The following is a 20,765-nucleotide window of genomic DNA, read 5'->3' as shown; positions in this document are numbered from 1 at the left end:
GCAAAGGGAAATCCTTCTCTTAGCACACCTGGGCCCCACTGTAGCATCCTAGGGCATGATGGTTGGAAAGCTTTGGTTTGGGCATAACTTAGGAGAACCACCAGCTTCTTTGGCCTTTCATTCCCTTCCTGTACATCTTGGAATTACCAACTCCCTGGTCCTTCCCAGCATCCTCCTCTCATTTATCAGTTCTCCTCTCCCTCCATTCCATGGTGGTACTGCTCCACCACCAGAGGCAAAACATCTTTGATTCAACAAAAGTGACTGCCTCTCCTCCATAACCATGCCCAGTGTGCCCTGCAGATGCGGGAGACCATCCACTCAGTGGGTTACTGCAGGAACATCTATCAGCCCCCTGAGGGCAATAACTCAGAGATCCAGGACTTCATTGAGGATGGAAACCTCCTCCACAACTTCTACCTTGGCATCAGCTGCAAAGTGACCTAGGAGTATGGCAAGCTGTCCAAGCCAGCTGAGATGCTGTATGACACCATCAAGGTGAGCTTCACCTATGACAAAGTGGCCAGCATGCTGAAAACCATCAACCTCCAGAATAAGAGCCTCAATACACCATCTTCTATGGTCATAGCGGGTATCTAATTGACCAGAAGATTTTCCTCTTCACCAAGGAAGGCACAATCAATGCCCAATTTGACTACAGCTGTGGTAACAACTTCTGAGTCACCAGCATGCAGGCCATGATCAACAAGACTGCACTGCTGATTGTCCTCTCTCACAATGATGATGTGTCAGGCAAGGTGGGGAAGTTCAGGAAGTTTGGCATCATCTACTATGACATGAACCAGATCATAACCATGGCAGCCATGACCCACACCAAACACTTTGAAGCATATGGCCAAATGAAGGAAATTCAATACAAGGTCTTCCACTTGCTCAAGTACTGGATGACCATGCAGTATGATAACATGGGGCAAGTCATGAATAAAGAGATGAAGATGGGGCCCTACATCGATACCACTTGCTATGCCTCTGAGGAGGATGCCAAGAGCCAATTGCAGACAATCTCTAACAATGACAGACCACTTTGGCAATATAGCTATGACTTCAGTGGGAACCTGTACTTGCTGATCCCTAGGAATAGCACATGGCTCACTCCACTATGGTACAACCTTCAGGGCCATATCACCAGGCTGGGGGACATGCAGTAAAGGATGAACAAGGATGGTTTCCTGAGGCAGCAGGGCAGTGATATCTTTTAGTACAACTCAGCATGACTGCTCATCAAGGCCTACAACTGGGATTATAGCTGGAGAATCAGGTACTGCTATGATGACCTGGGTCAGCAGGTATCCAGCAAGAGCAGCCACAGCCACCACCTGAAGTTCCTCTATGCAGACCTGACCAACCCCACTAAGTTCACCCACCTCTACAATTACTCCAGCTATGAGATAATAACTCTCTATTATGACCTGAAAGGACACCACTTTGGTATGGAGCTGAGCCATGGAGATGAGTTTTAGATATCCTGTGACAATATCATGTCTTCATTGTAGTGGGCTTGATGATCAAGCAGATCCTCTACATATCTTAGAGGGAGATCTAAATGGACACTGACCCCAACTCCAGATCGTCATTGGCTACCATGGTGTCCTCTACAATCTGCTCACCAAGCTTATCCAAATGGGCTGGCAGGATTATTACATGATGGCTGGTTGCTGGACTAGCCCACACCACAAGTTATGGAAGCACCTTAGCAAGACCAATATCATGGCTTTGCATCTCTATATTTTTAAAAATAACAACCAAATCAGCAACTCTCTGGACATCAAGTGCTTCATGACAGGTGAGTATCAGGAGTCATTCTGGGACTGGAACTATGGTTGCTCTGGTCCTCTGACAAGACAGTCTTCCTTAATAAAGCCAGTACAGGGTAACAGGAAGCACTGACTTTTTCTTAGAGCTGCATTTTCCAGAGTATTTTTGAGGAAACACTAGTTCAGAGAATGCTCTGGAAAAACTGGTTTGGCATAAATTAATTTGACAGGACAACCACTATTCTTAAATTTTCATGATCCATTTCAGCTTATGAAAGGCTCTGGGGAGTTCCTGTTGTGGCTCAGCAAGTTAAGAATCCAATTAATATCCATAAGGATGCAGGTTAGATGCCTGGCCTCCTGCAGTAGGTTAAGGATCTGGCATTGCCATGAGCTACAGTATAGGTCACAGATCTGGTGTTTCCATGGCTGTGACTACAGCTCCAATTTGATCCCTAGCCTGGGAACTTCCATATGCTATAGGTGTGGCCTTAAAAAGACAAAAATAAATAAATAAATGAATAAATAAATAAATAAAAGCTCTGAGACATCCTGTAGTAAAAAGAACTGTTTCATATACTTACCATTTCTCCAACACCTTGTTTCACCTTGAAACCTTGGTATCTCTCTGGATGTGCCACTTGTAATTCACTTTGAAAGTTTTTGACCCAAAGATCAGGCTGGTTATGAGTCCCTGATAAGTTGGGAGAAGATATGGAAAAAAAAGAAAAAAAATCAGTTCATATTTAGTTGATATAATGAAAAATTCAGACTTTAGACATAGAACTCAAAGAAAGAAAGAACCATTATTTCTAAGATATTACAGTCACAAAATTCATATAAATTCCACTGAATTCTAGTTTCCTGATTCATAAATTGAAGTTAGAATACCTATCTAAATCTTGATATATTAAATATATTAAATATGCATGTTGTAAATCCTAGAGCAGCACTAAGAGATAAAACAGAGGCATAACTAATCAATCAATAGAGGAGATAAAATGAAGACTAAAGTAATAAGCCAAAGAAAGAGAGAAAAGGAGCAAAGAACAGAAAGACAAATAGAAAAAAAAATATTTACTTTGTAGGATGTTTGCAAGAGTGAAATGAGATACATTTTATATCCTGCCAAACACAATGAAAGGCTTGTATTTGTTCCTTTCCTCAACACTCTGATTTTATTTTACTATTTTATTTTTTAATTTATTGCTTTTTAGGGCCACACCCATGGCATATGGAGTTTCCCAGGCTAGGGGTCTAATCAAAGCTGTAGCTGTCTGCCACAGCCACATCCACAGCAACCCCTGATCCTAGCCATGTCTGTGAACCACCCTACAGCTCATGGCAACACTGGATCCTTAACCCACTGAGCAAGGCCAGAGATTGAACCCACAACCTCATGGTTCCTAGTAAGATTCATTTCCACTGCACCATGATGGGAAATCCTCAAACGTTTGATTCTAAAAGTAGGCTTTGATCTCCACTACTGTGAAACCAACTTGAGTCTAAAGAGTTCCCCAGGTCACATATGCTAAAAATGCCTCAAGCAGCACCTCTCCCAGCAAGCAGTCACTGCCACTGCAGCCATGGAAGACATCAAGATTCAAAGCAGCAGTGGGGATTCAGGTCTAGATAAAACCAGCACTTTGTATAGAAGAGAATTTATGTTGGGCAATAGTTGGACATAACAGTTTGCACATCTAGTCATTTCCCCTCTTTTATCCTGTAACACAGTCCTTGTGCCCCTTATTTTAAGGCAGTTTCCTACATTCAACAACGCCTCCTCTGTGCAGTCACAGTTTTAGGCCCTGGGGATAGAAAATGATCCCTACCCTCCAGGAATTCACCCTGCAAGAGACAAGACAGACAACTACTATCCAGTGTGAGGGGCTCATGGTGAAGCTCTGCACTGATGGCCAGTGAAACACAGGAGGCACAGATGGCTCTGCTGAAGAGCTTCTGATGTAGGAGGCCCCCTTATTGGTGGATGTGCACCAGGTAATGGGAAGAAAGGTAATCTAGGTAAAGGGGGCTGCATATAGAAAAGGGCAAAGAGGACCACATGTACAGTTCACAGGGTGCCCCCGAGGGACACAGTGTCTTCCTGGTCCTTAAACTTGGTGGCCAGTTTGGACCTGTTTCTACTGACAGCCATTAGAAGATTCCTCTTTGAGGGAAGAATTCTGGTGGTCATGTCAAGAGCAGAAATCCAAGGGTGGGAAGGAAAAGAGGACACAGTAGTGAACAAGTGTGATGAGATCATCCTTGGGGCCTGTGGACACACTGGAATGTCCCCACAAGATTTCAAAGCATTCACAAACCTCAGCCTTCTGCCAGACCTGGAAAAAAGTAATGGACTGAGAGGACAGTTCCATTATGTCTGTCTGCATTAAGCGTGCCCCTGCCTCACCCTCCATTGACTTCCGTGTGAGATGACTTGGCAGGTTACTATAGCCAATGAAAAAAATGGCACAAATTTTTTTACTGATAAAAACCAAAACACCAATAATTCTCATTAAAAATGACCATTTAGCTTCCTAATGAGCTACATGCAAGCTCACTCACATCCAGCAACAACAAGTATAAAAGGGGCATATTCCCCAGTTCCCCAATTCTAAGCTGTGGTTACAATTCTGAGTTGTCTGACCACAAAGTCCTCATTCTAAGATTCAGAACCTCTATGTAGAATTGAAAAAGATTATTATTATTCATCATTGTCCCAGGCAGCCACAGTGAAGTCTTAGAGATGAGTAAAGAGATTTTTAACTTGAGGGAAATGTCTACATCTAAGTTCCTAGAAAAAATAATAAAATTTCCAACTCTTCAGAAAAGCACATTAGAAAAACCAGTGGATAAAGCCATTTTCAGTATTTTACCTAAAGGCATAATGAGACAGTTTCCTACCTTCCATCACTTAGAATTAAGACACGGGTCTCTTTTCAGTCCCTTGGTTTCCTGGGCATTTGCCATATTCCTGATAGAGGCTTTCCTTTACAACTACAAATTCATATGCAAGTCATCAGCATTGGGCAAAATGACTTTCTAGGGTTTCCCCCACCCTCCCCATTCTGTTTCTTTTAATTTTTCAAAGAACCATCTGCCAAGATTTGTAGAATTGGAGATTCTTAGAGGCTCAGTGAAGAAAAGGGGCTTTGTAGAAAATCTAGTCCAAGTGCCTCATGTTACAAAGGGAGAAATAGAAGCCCAGAAATGTGGAGAAATGAATTTGAGAAAACAGAGAAAAACTTCTATGATTCAGGAGCCAAGTTGGACACTTTAAAATACATTAGATACAATCATTTATGGAACAAACAAAACAGTTCCTGCTATAGGACAGCTGCCACCAAATGGTAACATTATTAGTTTTCTTCTCTACTACTTGGTGAAATACATTTCTCTGATAAATTTGCAGATAACGAAATTGAGCCACAGAGAGGTTAAAGAGACTCCCCAAGATCACACAGTTTACAAGTCAGGGAGCCCGAGTTTGGATCTGGGTTTTTCTTGCCTCACCAAGTTCTTCCCTTGTATGGACTTTCTAGAAGTAGAACTTTGGTTTCCAAGCTTCCCTTTCTACCATCCCTCCATTTCTGACCTCCAGGCTTCAAATAAAAGACAGGCACCCTGGAATATTCAAATAAACCAAAGAAAGAAAGAGAGAGAGTGAGGAAGGAAGAGAGGGAAGGAGCAAGAAAAAAATGCAAACATGTGGTTACTGAATGGAAAGGCAACATGGGATAGAGTGGTGACATGGTCAAAGTTGTTGACCCCCCAAAAAAGCACTCCCATCCCCTAGATGAAATCAATTCCACCAATGCCTGGATCCTAAGAACCTCCCTGATCAGGGAAATGCCAGCTTTAGAAGTCAAAGGCAGGACCGAATGCCCACAGCCTGGAGTTGCTGGCTCTGAGGCTTAATTCCAAACCCTGCCTTTTCCACACTATGTATTTGTGTCTCTGGTCAACCACTGCTTCAGTGTCTTCAGCTGCCCCTTTCCAAGGAAGGCTGAGCCATGCTGGGACACAGCCTTTCCATCTCTCTTGTGACCCCAAGTCACCTCCCACCTGCTGTCCCAGCCTCTTCCTAATCCAGCCACAGTTTTCCTTTTTGATTTTCTCTCTGTCATACTGAACTGATATCTGGCTACCTGAACATGCCCCATACTCACCTCTGCTCTCCAAGCTTTGCCTTATAAAATGGCCTTTTCCTGAAGTGTCCCTTGATCTCTATCAAATCCTAACAAAATTTACACAGCTTTAAATGTCTGGCCTAAAAGCCAACTTCGTCCATGGGGACTTGTCAGCCTGTGCAACTGAAAGGCTCGTGCCCTCCTCTCCACTTCTGTCCTGTGTCAGTTATCCATGATCAGGACTCATCTCTCCTTCACAGCCCTGCATGTGTAAGCTGAGGGTCTCTGATACCAGGGCTGGGCACATCAAAGACACTCAGCAACAGTGGGCCAAGTAATTGATGGCAGGCCTTCCAGCATCTTTCATTTCCTGATGTCCAGGCTTCCTGATGCCATTTTTCAGTGAGCCAAATGCTCAGGACCAAATCCTGCCTGTCTCTATGGCTAGTATTTTCATATTATCTTTCATCATGATATATCTCAAGAGACTAGATATAGCTCTCTGTGCTATATGGTAGGAACATATTGCTTATCTATTCTAAATAGAAACAGACTTGTGAACATAGAGAACAAACTTGTGTTTGCCAAGGGGAATGGGGGAGGTGGTGGGATGGATGAGGAGTTTGGGGTTCATAAATGCAAATTATTACATTTAGAATAGTAACACCAATTTCTATGGCAGGTTGTTTGATACAAGTATATCCTCCATAGATGTTTTAAAAATTGAATTAAAAAGGTATCATTATGGAGTTCCCATCATGGTTGAGTGGTTAATGAATCTGACTAGGAACCGTGAGGTTGTGGGTTTGATCCCTAGCCTTGCTCAGTCAGTTAAGGATCCAGCATTACCATGAGCTGTGGTGTAGGTTGCAGACATGACTTGGATCTTATGTTGCTGTGACTCTGGCATAGGATGATGGCTACACCTCTGATTAAACCCCTAGCCTGGAAACCTCCATATGCCGTGGAAGCAGCCCTAGAAAATGCAAAAAGACAATATATCATTATAAAGTAAAAAAAAATACTTTCAAATATATTTTTCTTGTTTTATAGGTAAACTATTTCTAATATCTAAAATCAGCATCCATGAAAAAATAGATGAAACTAATGAACAATGTGACTTACTTTGTCCTCATGAACCTCACACAGAATCCAAATGAACAGAAAGTCCTTTTTGTTATGTTTTTGTTCTTCTACATTTTGACTCTGGTGGGGATCATGCTCATTGTTGTGACTGTTGCTTTCACTAAGACTCTGGGATCATTAATGCACTTCTTTCTTGTTAGTTCACCATTTATTCTTTAGTCATCTCATCAAAATTAACTTCAGAGCTGTTCTTTGGGAAAAATATCATATCTTTCAAGTTTGTTATAGCTCATATTTTTACAGAGCACTCATTTGGTAGATCAGCTGTCTTCTTTCTGTTGGTGATGGCCTGTGATCACTATGTGGCCATCTGTAAGCCCTTGCATTATTTGATTATCATGAGGCAATTGGTGTGTGTTGTGCTGCTGCTGGTGTCCTGGGTTGAAGGTTTTCTGCACTCAGTAATTCAACTGAGCACTATTTATGGGCTCTCATTCATGGCCCTAATTTCATTGATCATTTCATCTGGGACATATACCCTTTACTGAAACTTGTCTGTACTGACACCTCTGTCATTTGCCTCTTAGTGGTGGCTAATGGAGGACTGATCTGTGGTATTGTGTTTCTGCTCTTACTCATCTCATATGGAGTCATCTTATACTCTCTAAAGTATCTAAGTCAGAAAGGGATGAATAAAGACCTCCAGATCTGTGGCTCCCACATCACTGTGGTTATCTACTTCTTTGTTCCCAGTATTTTAATGTATGCAAGACCTTCCAAGACCTTCTCCATTCACAAATCATTTAGTGTGTTTTATACAATCATATCCCAAATGCTGAACCCGTTAATCTATAGTCTAAGAAATTCTGAGTTGACTAATGCTATGAAGAAGCTCTGGAGAAGCAACATCCTATTTTGTAAATAAGTCTGACATTCACCATGAAGAGTTTCAATCATATGACTTTTAGGTTCAACTTCTTGGAAACCAAAAGTCTCTTAAAACTGACTCACCTATTCCTTTCCTTTAAAGCATTTATTATAATAAAGCATTAACTGTGTTACTGGGTTATTAATATGTTTATCTGATATAATGCCAACTATCTATATAGTGTCTTGTTTATCACATTGTCTAGAAGAGTATATTACATATAAGGAGAAAGCTGCTATAAATACATAATTAATAAATTTTTTCCAGTATCAATGATTTTTAATAAATTTATGCACTTATCTCTAACATTATGTCCTTTTTTATTTATAATGATTTTTATTTTTTCCATTATGCCTGGTTTACAGTATTCTGTCAATTTTCTACTATACAGCAAGGTTGACCTAGTTACACATACATGTATACATTCTTTTTTCTCACTTTATCATGCTCCATCATAAGTGATTAGCCATAGCTCCCAGTGTTATACAAAATTATCTCATTTCTTATCCATTCCAAAAGTAATAGTTTGTATCTATTAATCCTAACTTAACATTATTTTCTGAGACTGTTTTATTTTTAGTTATATTCTTGCCATTTGTCCATTATTTTCATTTTACTAGTGAAAATATTATATTCTATATGTAAGTATATTTAATTTTATTTATATATATTATGTATGTAGTGGCCTCTGAATTCAATTTTAATTTCATTACATACAAAATATTCTGTCTGTGACATTTTTCTTTTTAAAATAACAAAGAAGGAGTTCCCACTGTGGCTCTGCAGAAACAAACCTGACTAAGATCGATGAGGATTCATGTTCCATTTCTGGCCTTGCCCAGTGGGTTAAGGCTCTGGCATTGCTGTGAGCTGTAGGGTAGGTTGCAGATAAAGCTTGGATCCCATGTAATTGTGGCTGTGCTATAGACTGGCAGTTGTAGCTCCTATTCCACCCCTAGCATGTTAACTTCCATATGCTGCAGGTCTGGCCCTAAAAATGCACAAAAAAAAGGCAAAGGAAGAACAATAACAAAAAATAAAAATAGAAACCACATGAAATGGTGTGAGTAAAAAGTCTTCTTTCAAAATACTTCTAAAAATTTATGAAGAATGATTAATTTGACATACTAAGAGCCTCTGTTCAACAAACACACTTGAAAGAAAGCAAAAAGGCAGTTAGACTGAGTTGATATTCATAGAACATGTTCATAGAAAGTTGGGATGATTTTCTCCTTGAAAGATTAGGAAAACATCTTGTAAAATGAAATGAAACCAAACCAAAACAAATGAAACCAAAGAAAATCAAACCAAACCAAACCTCCTTTCCATCCCTTTATAGTGTTTTCCAGTGTTCTTCCCCAGAGTAGTCACAAAAGTCTTTTTCTCAAGATTCTTCAAGTAATAATCTTTGTAAATATAAGCATATCTACATATGGGTATGTGTATAGATGTCTGCATGTAAACATTTCAGATTTACTATACGATATTTTATGGATCTTTCCATACCAGTCTATATAGATCTAACTCATTTTTGGTTATTCTTATAATATGTGATATTCCCTTATAATATTCCTGAATGAATGCATCTGGTAATTTTCATGTCATTTCCAGTATTTTATTATCACATATAATTCTGCAATAAACGTATATTTTCTGGAGTATGTGTTCCTAGAAATGTTAGTTCCTAGATTTATAGTTTTTGTGTCACAGGGGATACATATTTAAAATATTTTTAAAATAATGTTTATTTTTTCCATCATAGCTGGTTTACAGTTTTCTGTTAATTTTCTACTGTACAGCAAGGTGACCCAGCCACACATACATATACACATTCCTTTACTCACATTATCATGCTCCATCATAAGTGAATATATACAGTTCTCAATTCTTTGTAGAATACTACTCAGCCATAAAATATTGATAGTCATGCTTATTGCCAAAATGTAATTCATGAGGTTGTACCTACACTTCTGCCCAGTCTTTGAGAATATCAGCTTGTCCACATTCTCAACAACCAGTGCTGAATAAACATGTTTGTATATGGCAATATAACTCATTTAACAAATTGTAATTCATTTGGGTAGTTAAGTTGATATTCTCAAAATATTATTTATTTAAGCCACTTTTCCCATTAAAGTTAATTGTATTTACCTTTGAATAATGTATTAATGATTTCAACCTTTCTTTTTTTTCTAGTCTTTTCCATACTGATTTTTATGAGCAATTCTATACTGAGAAAATAATCTTTCAAAAATCATTACTTATGATTTGATTTTCTGAATTTTGACTTGATTTTGACTTTCTTATGCAATATAGATTTTTGAATATGTTGTTATTTGGTTATTTATCTAGACAGTTTTATGAATATTTTTCTTGTTTTTTTAATCATTCTTAAAGATTTTGCTCATTTCCCTCTAACCAAAATATTTCCCATGTCTCTTTAGAAGTTAATAATTTTTAGCACTTATGTGATATTATTTTATGTGAAATTTTTGATCTATCATGTATTTATTTTGATATGCAAGGAATGAAATACAGATGTGTTTTGTTGTTTTCTGAATGAAATTTTTTTTCTGGTTGCAAAATTACTTTTCACCACTGATTTGAAATCCTAATTTTATTGTTTTCTAGATCTCTCTCTATATATATACATACATATATATATACGTGTGTGTGTGTGTGTGTGTGTGTGTGTATATATATATATATATATATATATAGTATATATATATATATATATATTGCCTTTTCTAGGGCTGCACCCATGGCATATGGAGGTTCCCAGGCTAGGGGTCTAATTGGAGATGTAGCTGCTGGCTTATGCCAGAGCCAGAGCAACAAAGGATCTGAGCTACGTCTGCTACCCACACCACAGGTCACAGCAATGTTGGATCCCCAACCCACTGAGCAAGGCCAGGGATCAAACCTGCAACTTCATGGTTCCTGGTCAGATTCATTAACCACTGTGCCACAACAGGAACTCTGCTAAATCTCCATATGTATTTGGATGCAATTCAGGATTCTAATTTTGTTCCACATTCTTTTCAGTGATGACCCACTTAATGCATGATATAATACATTTTAAAATCCAAAAAAAATCCAAGAGTAATATTTCCACATTACTCTTCTTTTTCAGAATTATGTCTGGTTTTGAATATTCATGTTGTCAAATTAAATTTATAATAAGCCAAGCAGGTCACAAAAATTCTATACATTTCCACATGTTTAGATTCAGCAAGATTACTTTAACAAGGATTTATATCTTTAGTGATTTCAGAATTCCTATCCATGAAGAGATTAGGTGTTTTTTTTTAGTCTTTTGTGCTCCTTGGTTGTGCTTTACATATTCTTTCCATGTTATTTATCTCTTACAGATAGCTGTGACTCTTCTTCCCTGACTCCTTTAATGTTAACTGACATTCTCACTGAAGGAAACATCATCTCTTTTTGGAAGTGCATGATTCAAAACTTTGATGATCACATTTCAGTGCTGCTGAGATCATTCTGCTGACAGGTATGGCCTCTGACTACTATGTGCCTATCTGTACTACCTGATCATCATAAGTTGAAATACATGTGGCCATTCTCAGGAGTCACCCTGCCTGGTAGCTTTGTCCATGCAACAGTTGAGAACCTCTTCACCAATTGGCTGCCCTTTTTTGGTACAAATGACATTGATCACTTCGTATGTGATGTGAGTTCTGTTGAAGCTCATCAAGAACACTCATATATTTGTGGGGTTTTTTGTTGTTGTTGCTGCCAACATAGGGTTCAAATGCCTGTTGAACTTACTTTTTTTTTGATGGTGTCCTAGTGTGATGCTATACACCATGAAATCTCACAGTTTGGATGGTAGGTGGAAAGGCCTCACCATCTGAATCTCTCACATCACTCTTGTCACTTTAATCTCTGTGTGCTGCATATTTGTGTATCTGCCTTGGATTATTATCTTTTAGATCAATTAAGTAATAGGTATATTTTATACTATGCTAACACCTATGTTAAATTCTTTATTCTACACCTTCAGAAATGCAGAAGTTAAAAAAAAAGATGTGAAGAAGCTCTTAGCCAAAAGATGGCTTTAATGGGTAAATAATGAGAACAATGTAAATAATTTTTATCCATTAAAATGGGAATAGTTAAAGAAGATAATTTCTATTTTTCAGGACCAAAGGAACACTGTATGTAAAAGTGTATTGATATTTGCATTATGCAATCTGAACAATGGCCTAAATAAGATATAATCATTATAAAACACTATATATATATATATATATATATATATATATATATATATATATATATCAACTATTTGTTGGTTAAATGTTGGAGTGTTGTCAGAACCAGTTTGACTTCTTGTTAAAATACAGTTGTTCATGACCTATGAAATTGCAAACAAAAAAATAAAGCACTTTGTGTATAACAGGAATTTTAGAATATCTATTCTCCAATTTCTCTTTCTATACTCTCTAACATACTGGCACACCTTGTCTCATTCTCTATTTTGTATTTCTTCCTCCAAAAGGTAAAGTCTATCATCTATTCTTGCTTTATTGTTTGTAGAAAAAGATTATTATGATAACCTGGTCTTTCATTTTAAGAATCTTAATTTTGCAGTTTTAAGTGTTGATTGGGACTTTATGTATCATATAATTTATATACATCTTTGAAGAATGGGTGATAAGGTGTAGTAGACTATAGTGGTAAACAGCATAGTGTCTGAGGAAGATGGTTTGAGCTCATACCTTAGATTTACCACCTGTAAAGTAAACTTTGGAAAACACAGCTTCATTAAGCTTCAGTGAATGGGAATGATGGAGAAATTTTCAAGGTCAAATAAAATAACCTGTATAAGCTTTTAGACACTGAAATACTCATCAGTGTTAGCTTTTATGAACATATTGGTATCTATCTTTTAAACTGTAATAGAATTACTTGGTTGAGTGTTGAGCTAATCCACCTACTTGCTTTAGAAAAGATATTGTGGAGTTCCTGTCGTGGCGCAGTTGTTAACGAATCCGACTAGGAACCATGAGGTTGCGGGTTCGATCCCTGCCCTTGCTCAGTGGGTTAAAGATCCGGTGTTGCCGTGAGCTGTGGTGTAGGTTGCAGACACGGCTGGGATCCTGCGTTGCTGTAGCTCTGGTGTAGGCCGGTGGCTACAGCTCCGATTAGACCCCTAGCCTGGGAACCTCCATATGCCGCGGGAGCAGCCCAAGAAATGGCAAAAAGACAAAAAAAAAAAAAGAAAAAGAAAAGAAAAGATATTGTCTAATTGTCATAGTCCAGCTTCAGCAGCCAGGGTGTGCCTGCGGGGATGGACAGTGTTGGCAATGCACACAGAGACAGCCTCTTTGTCCTTTCTTTCAGGGCTCTGGACTGCTCAAATTTTATTAGCATAAGTAGCAGTTTATATAGACAGCTTAATTATAACTTACATTACAGTGCTTAGGTCATATTTTTAAAGGTTAAATTTTAGATTACATGGTACAGTAGATACACATTATATTCTAAAGGATTTAAATTAAAACCAATGGATATAATTAATACCTCATGTAAAATGATAATGGGTACAAAACATCATGTGGAAAAAACATTATATGAAAATAGGCAATTCGGTACAAAACGTTTTGTGGTTACTTTTAGCAAACGCCACCTGTTATTGTTTTAAGCTAATCTTTAACAACTAGAAAGGTCACAAGCACAAGAATTTGACATTTACAAAAACTCATTTTTTAGATTAAAGCTTGGGGTACTAACTTCAAAGCATTATGGTTAGAGGACAGTATGAGAAAATATTTTTTATATCAAAGCAACTTAATTTCCTAAAACTAAAAAGCCTCCTACAAAATTCATTAAAAGCAAGATTATTATTATGCTTTTTCATGTATGTCTAACCTATTCTAACCTATTGTACATAACACAATTACCTAACTCCAAAACTATTCTTACTTATAACAAACTAATGAATACTTTGTTTTTACATACATTGGATCTGAATAGGGGGAATTCAACCAAAGTGGAGCTCTTATTATTTTATTACTGTTCCAATTTTTTTGTTGTTCCAATTTTATTGTCACAAAACAATATAGGAAAATAAGAAAGAATAACAAACAAATAACAGGAAAAAATGAATAATAAGTAAATAACAAGAAAGACTGGTTATTCCAAGAAGCAATTTTATTCTCTGCACTGTTGTGCAAAGCCTTCCTCTTTTTATTGTTTCCATTGTTGTTGGTTTAGCAGGTGAGCCTCATTGTTTTTAGAACTTGCCCTTGGAACTGTGCCACCAGGTAAGCCCTTTTCCCTATTTTTAAAACCTGCCCTCAGAACTGTGCTGGCAGGTAGGCTTTTTTCCTTGGTTAGGAACCCTGCCTTCAGAACTGTGCCATCAGGCTAGTTCCCTTCCTCAGCCTCCTGCATCTCCTTGGCTCTACACATATAATTCATCTGTGTTTGCTGAGAGGAAGAGCACTCTGAAATCTAATGGTCTTGTGAGCTTTCTTGGTGCTAGAATGGTTTCCACTTTCCTTGGCCTTACTGGAAGCCCTCTTTCTTGTTCTCTGCTCTACCTTGGCCTGTACTTCCAAAAACTCAGAGGTGATCCAGATGTGGGTCTGATTCCCCTGAGAATATCTGTCTGAGGGGTCAAAACATTATTTTACTGAGAATGTGAAGTCAATTTAGCATGTCAGCAGAATGTGCAAAGCAAAATGCAGAAAGTTCTTTATTCAGAAGATAAATAGAATGTGTATTTTGTTCAATATTAAATATCCAGAACCTAGAAGAAATCTTGGCCCAGAATGAATGCTTACACAATATTTATTGAATGAATTACTATCATCTCTATTTAACCCTCATAAGATTTATTGCTTTTGTTAGAAAAAGTGGAAGGGGACACTTTTTTCTTTCTTTCTTTTTGTGTTTTTTTAGGGCTGCATCCATGGCATATGGAAGTTTCCAGGCTAAGGGTTGAATTGGTGCTGTAGCCACCAGCTTATGCTGCAGCCACAGCATTGCCAGATCTGAACTGCATCTGCAACCTACAGCACAGCTCATGGCAACACCAGATCCTTAACCTACTGAGAAAGGACAGAGATTGAACCTGCATCTCTTGGATGCTAGTCAAGTTCCTTACCAATGAGCCACAATGGGAACTCCCTTTTTATTTTTTAAAGTGGGGTACTCTTTAACTGCAATGCTCCTTAAATTGATGACATTCTATTAATGTTGATAAATTGAAATGGAGAATTTAAATCTGTTTGGTACATGTGAATGTTCTTATCTGAAGACACAGAATCACATCTATTTAGCTTAGTAGAATGCATTTAGTATATGCAATTACTTGGTTTGAAGAAGCTTTGGAAGGACTTGAGTCACAGAATATAGTCTACAATTAACAATTACAGAAGCACACCTGACAGGACAGTTTTGCTTATGGAGGTGCTGTCCTGTTGGCATCAAGATAAGGCCACCACTGGCTAAACTGCTGAGGTGTCACAACTTTCCTCAGAACCACTTTGATTCTCAGAACTCCTTAGCCTAAGATTACTGATATCCACACAAATATTTGCACAAATGCTCTTAGTGATAGGAAACAATTACTTATATTCACACAATTTGCAGGGACATAGAGAAAGTTAGCTCTTTGGCTTTTATTTTGGGAAAATGGATTCACACTTTGGAAACTAACAGTCTGTGCAGGTTTCTGGTATTAGCAGAGTGTAGCACAGCACTTGGTAGCACTTTCAAGGATCACTGTTAAATTACTTTTGAGGTGTTTATTAGATGGATGCTTTCCATAATTAAAAAATGTCTTTCTTTATTTTCTCTAATTTTTAGGGAGATGAAGTGAAATCCAAACTTCTGACCAAGATTTGTTCTGCACAGCAGGGTTTTGGTCTTGTTCAACTCTTCAACCACAGTTTGTTCTACCCTGTCTCTTTCCTATTTCCCTTCAGGTACAGTGTCCTTCCAGTGTCTTGAACTCTCCAAGCTCTTTTCAGTGTTGGAGCTTACCCCATGTGCTTCATAAAGTAGCTGTTTTTCATCTGTTGGATCTCAGCTAAAATGTTAATTTTTATAAAGTTCTTTTATTTATCTACGATTATCCACAGTAGACTCACCCTCTTATTTTCTGTTACAGTAAATAACAGTGTTTTGTTTTCATCACATGATCACAGATTGTAATTACCTTATTAGGTTATTCACTTTTTCAATGACTGAATATATTTCAAGATCAATGCAGAAGGTACACTTTATCCTGATTTTTTTCCTCTGTTTACTATATGCTGTATTCTCTAGTTCACAGCTCAGAGCCACAAAGTAGGTCCTCAATAAAATTAAAAAAATGGATAAATACTGTTACTACATCTAAATTGGAGATATAATTTTAACATACCAAACCTCACACTTATAGGTAGAAAACATAAGTATTAAATAATAAGAAATAAATCTTCCTATGGGTAGGTGGTGATATAAGCATTAAATTTATTTTCTTTGGAACAAAATGACTGGGCTAGTTTTTGTTTTCTACTGGAAAAAGTTTGTCATTGGTTCTGAAGCTTTGTTTTTCTCCTTGTTGCGTCTTCCTGACTCTAATTATGTGACTGATCTATCAGTATCTTTACACAGAGATGTTCTTTTAAGACCTGATGGAAATCACAGTGAATATAATTAAGAAAGAATCAATTAATCAATCTTAATATAATTAAGCAAGAATCAACTCCAAGTGCATGGGTTCCTATATCTGGTTACCAGGCACAGGTAATTCCAGATCTTCACCTCTATCAGAGAGAAGGCTCCATCCTCTTCAGAATTGTGACTTTTTTCAAGAATGTCCTCTCAAAATCTCAGTAAGATTGGTTTTTCCACAGTACCACAATAGAATGAGATGGTCAATAAAACTTCATGGTAAAGTTTATTTATTGAAGACTAGAAAAAAATGTGATTACCAGAGAACAACTTTTATAATAGCTAGTAGTTAACTTCTTATGTGATGAAGGTTATTTGCCTTTTGGATTAATTACCCTAATTTGGATTTTTTTTTTCCTTTGTGTATTGTGGAATTCTTTTAAGATACATCTACAATGTGAGTAATAACAATTTTCTGAAATATTTAGAAGTCTCTGAAGAAAATGGGCAGACATAATCATGCAAAATCAAGTATGTCTTTAAGAAATAATACAGATTTTTATCCGTGCTAGTTGTACTGGATTGAAAAGACACTTTGAGATCCATATGAGGTAGTTAAAAGGACTCCCTGCTGACTGTGAACAAGAATACAAAGGGTAAACTTATAATAGTTAATAGTTGGTGCCAGGCTTTTCAATTGTGTAAATTAATTCAGTATGTAGGAAATTATAAACTTGGATTTATAACAATTGAAGAATTGAAAAACTCTTCTTAGAATTACAGACATTTTTAAATCAACCAGTTTATAATTCCATTTCTCTCACTAAAAAATATATGATTTTGAGAAAATTAAATATTCTAAGCATATTTCTTCCACTAAAAATTGATGATAATACTACAAGTTACCCTAAAGATTAAATGTTATATATTAAGTGTAATTTTATAAATATATGTATGAATATACATGCATATATATGTATATATATAACCTCTAAGTAAGAATGATCACAGCATCTGACATATAATTCTGCATAAAATTGATACATATTATTGGAATATTAATATTCTCTTTCATTAAACTGTTCTGTAACATGCAATGAGATGGAGAACACCTAGGAAGGAGTAGGTTTATTTTGGAAAATTAAAAAATAATATTTAATAAATATCAAATTAATATCCTTTGGAGATGTCAAGTGGTTGTATACACAGATCCATTCTTCAGTTGTTCTCCTCACTTTGAATATGTCAATTAATTTAAGTAATTCTTCACTTAAATATCATATTTCTCTGACTTTAAACATGGTGCCTCTTTTCATGGAATGCCCTTTCCATCCACTCTCATTCCCTCATATATCCTTTAAAAGTCAGCTGAAGAATTGCTTTACTTGGGAAGCTATCCCAGATGCCAGAGTTGATTTAGATGTTCTTAAACTGTCCATGTGAATATTTTATACTGACACTTATTAAATTGCTCTGTATGTGCTTACCCCTCATTATATATCTCATCACTGAGAACAATGAACCATGTCTTTTTCAACTTGGTGATTACAATATCTATGACAGATTTGACACAAATAGATTTGCTGGGTGCATTTTTGATCAAATGAATAGAAAATGTTAAGCTTATAATATGTGTATTTTTAAAATTTTCATTTGATTTATAGGTAAACAGTTTCTAACATCTCACATCTTTTCCTGTACAGAATAGATGGGACCAAAGAAATGGAAACAAGGAAAATATGGCTCACTTTGTCCTCTTGGGCCTCACACAGAATTCAAAGGAACATAAAGTGCTTTTCAGATGTTATTTTGCTTCTATATTTTGACCATGGTGGGCAACCTGCTTATTGTAGTGACTGAAACTTACAGTGAGACCCTGAACTCACTGATGTCCTTTTTTCTTGCTAGTTTATTATTTATGGATGTCATTTATTCCTCATCTATTTTTCCCAAACTGATTTCAATCTTGTTCTTTGGGGGAAATACTTTATCCTTCCAATTCTGTATGATCCACTATTTACAGAGCACGTTTTTGGTGGATCAGAGGTCATCCTTATGTTGCTGATGGCCTATGACTGCTATGTGGCCATCTGTAAGCCCTTACGTTATTTGGTTATCATGAAGCAATGGGTGTGTGCTATGCTGCTGGTGGTGTCCTGGGTTGGAGGTTTTCTGCACTCAGTAATTCAACTGAGCACTATTTATGGGCTCCCATTCTGTGGCCCCAATGTTATTGATCACTATATGTGTGACATGTACCCCTTATTGAAACTTGTCAGCATGGACACCTCTGTCATGTGTGTCTAAGTGGCAGCCAATGGAGGATTGATCTTCAGTATTGTATTTCTGCTCTTACTCAACTCCTATGGAATTATCTTGTATTCTCTACAGAACCTCAGTCAGGAAGGGAGGCAGAAAGCCCTGCAGACATGTGGTTCCCACTTCACTGTGGTTGTCTGCTTCTTTGTTCTCTGTAATTTCATGTATGGAAGACCTGCTAAGACCTTTTCCACTGACAAGTCAGTAAGAGTGTTTTATACAGTCATAACCACCATGCTGAACCCATTAATCTACACTCTGAGAAATTCAGAGATGGCAAATGATATGAGGAAACTCTGGAGAAAAAATATATTTCATAGTTCATAAGTGCATAATCCACCAGGAAGGGTATCATTTGACATTGAGGGCCACTTCTTTGAAATGCAGAAGTGTTCTTAGTTCTAATGCTGATTATCATTCTGTCAATTAATTTATGATAATTATAATTAAAGAATGCAACCATATAATAAAGTAATACAATTCTACAACTCTATTATTAATAACCATTTCTTCCATAGTCTATATGGTCTATAATGTCTTGTTTATCACATCATCTAGAAAGGCTTAATGCCTATATTGAAAGATCAATAAGATGTAACAAGTTGTAAGGATATATTTATATAGTTACACTGTTTTTTAACTAATGTATGCAGTTTATATTTTACTCATTTTCAAAGGCTGTATTATTTTTGTTATTCTTATCATTTAATTTATTCCTTTTATTATGATATATGAAATATTTAATGCTATATAAGGCTATCTTCTTTATAAAATTTTAGTTTAATTATGTACACAATTTTAATATAATTCTAATTTTTGAAGGAAACATTGAAATGTAATATATAATAATAAATTGTCAATATGAAAGCCATACAAAATAGTGTAAAATATAGAATAAATTTCCTACTTGTCTCTGAGCATTTTCTCCATTCTACTTCTCCAGAGGGAGTTACTTAATCTGTTTCTTAAAATCCATGAGGTAATAATCTATGTGAATGTATTTGTGTTTAAATATATGTATTTTTCCTTTATATGTAAGGTTATTTTTTTAGTGTGCAATATCTGGAGGATATTTCAAAAGTAGTCCATTTAGCTCTAATTCTATTTTTTTCTGAAACCACACAATACTCCCTTGTAAATATACACTAAAATTAATCTATCCATTCCTTTACATGTTGTGCCTAAATTTTTTCTTCTACATATAATTTCACAGTAAATATATATTTTTATATGCACATATGTGTTCCTAGAACTGTAACTGTTAGTATACATATTTAAATCAATTGTCAGATAATGTATGCATTTAAAGTGTTGATATTCATAGTTGCTGCCATCCTTGAAGTTGTAGTAACTATGGCTACACTCCTGCTCACAGTCTGTGAGAATGCTTTTGTTCACCTTCTCAACAACCAGTATCTGATAAACACTGATGCCATCTGACAGTCTGATTAAAATTACTTTAATTTTAATTTTATTCTTTAACCAAAACCCTTTTTATATAATTGAGTTTGGGTATATTTTCACTTGTTTGATGTGATTTGTATTTCTTTTTCTGAGAACTTTCTATTAATGTCTTTTATCTATTTTATTCAATTGTTGATCTTTTGAATACTGATTTTTATGAAATAATTATATACTAAGCAAAAGATAATTTTTGCTATTGTGTATCAAATTTTTTATGGCTTGTTATATGTTTTTAACTTTTTTATACAATGTAGAATAATTTGGGCATGAAAATTATTTTTACATTTTATATTTATTTAAGGGTTAACTTTCATAAAAAGAACTTCACCTTTATCACAATATTTTTCAGCCCCTTTTTTTAGCACCTAACTTCTGAAGTATATTTTTCTGTTTTGTGTAATACAACATTTTGATTCATTTGGAAATTAG

General features: G+C 36.3%; 3 pseudogenes; all 3 read left to right on the top strand.

Moving 5' to 3' along the window:
• Nucleotides 1-4,168, top strand: part of LOC125112956 (teneurin-4-like) — a 54,994-nt pseudogene extending 50,826 nt beyond the window's left edge.
• A 2,835-nt stretch (nucleotides 4,169-7,003) lies between these two features.
• On the top strand, nucleotides 7,004-7,916 carry LOC125113018 (olfactory receptor 4A47-like; annotated as a pseudogene).
• Nucleotides 7,917-18,286: 10,370 nt separating this feature from the next.
• LOC125112955 (olfactory receptor 4A47-like) lies at nucleotides 18,287-19,199 on the top strand (annotated as a pseudogene).
• The last annotated feature ends 1,566 nt before the right edge of the window (nucleotides 19,200-20,765 follow it).

Source organism: Phacochoerus africanus, chromosome 12 (assembly GCF_016906955.1).
Source record: "Phacochoerus africanus isolate WHEZ1 chromosome 12, ROS_Pafr_v1, whole genome shotgun sequence".
NCBI lineage: Eukaryota > Metazoa > Chordata > Mammalia > Artiodactyla > Suidae > Phacochoerus > Phacochoerus africanus.
This window is presented reverse-complemented; position numbering and strand designations above follow the sequence as displayed.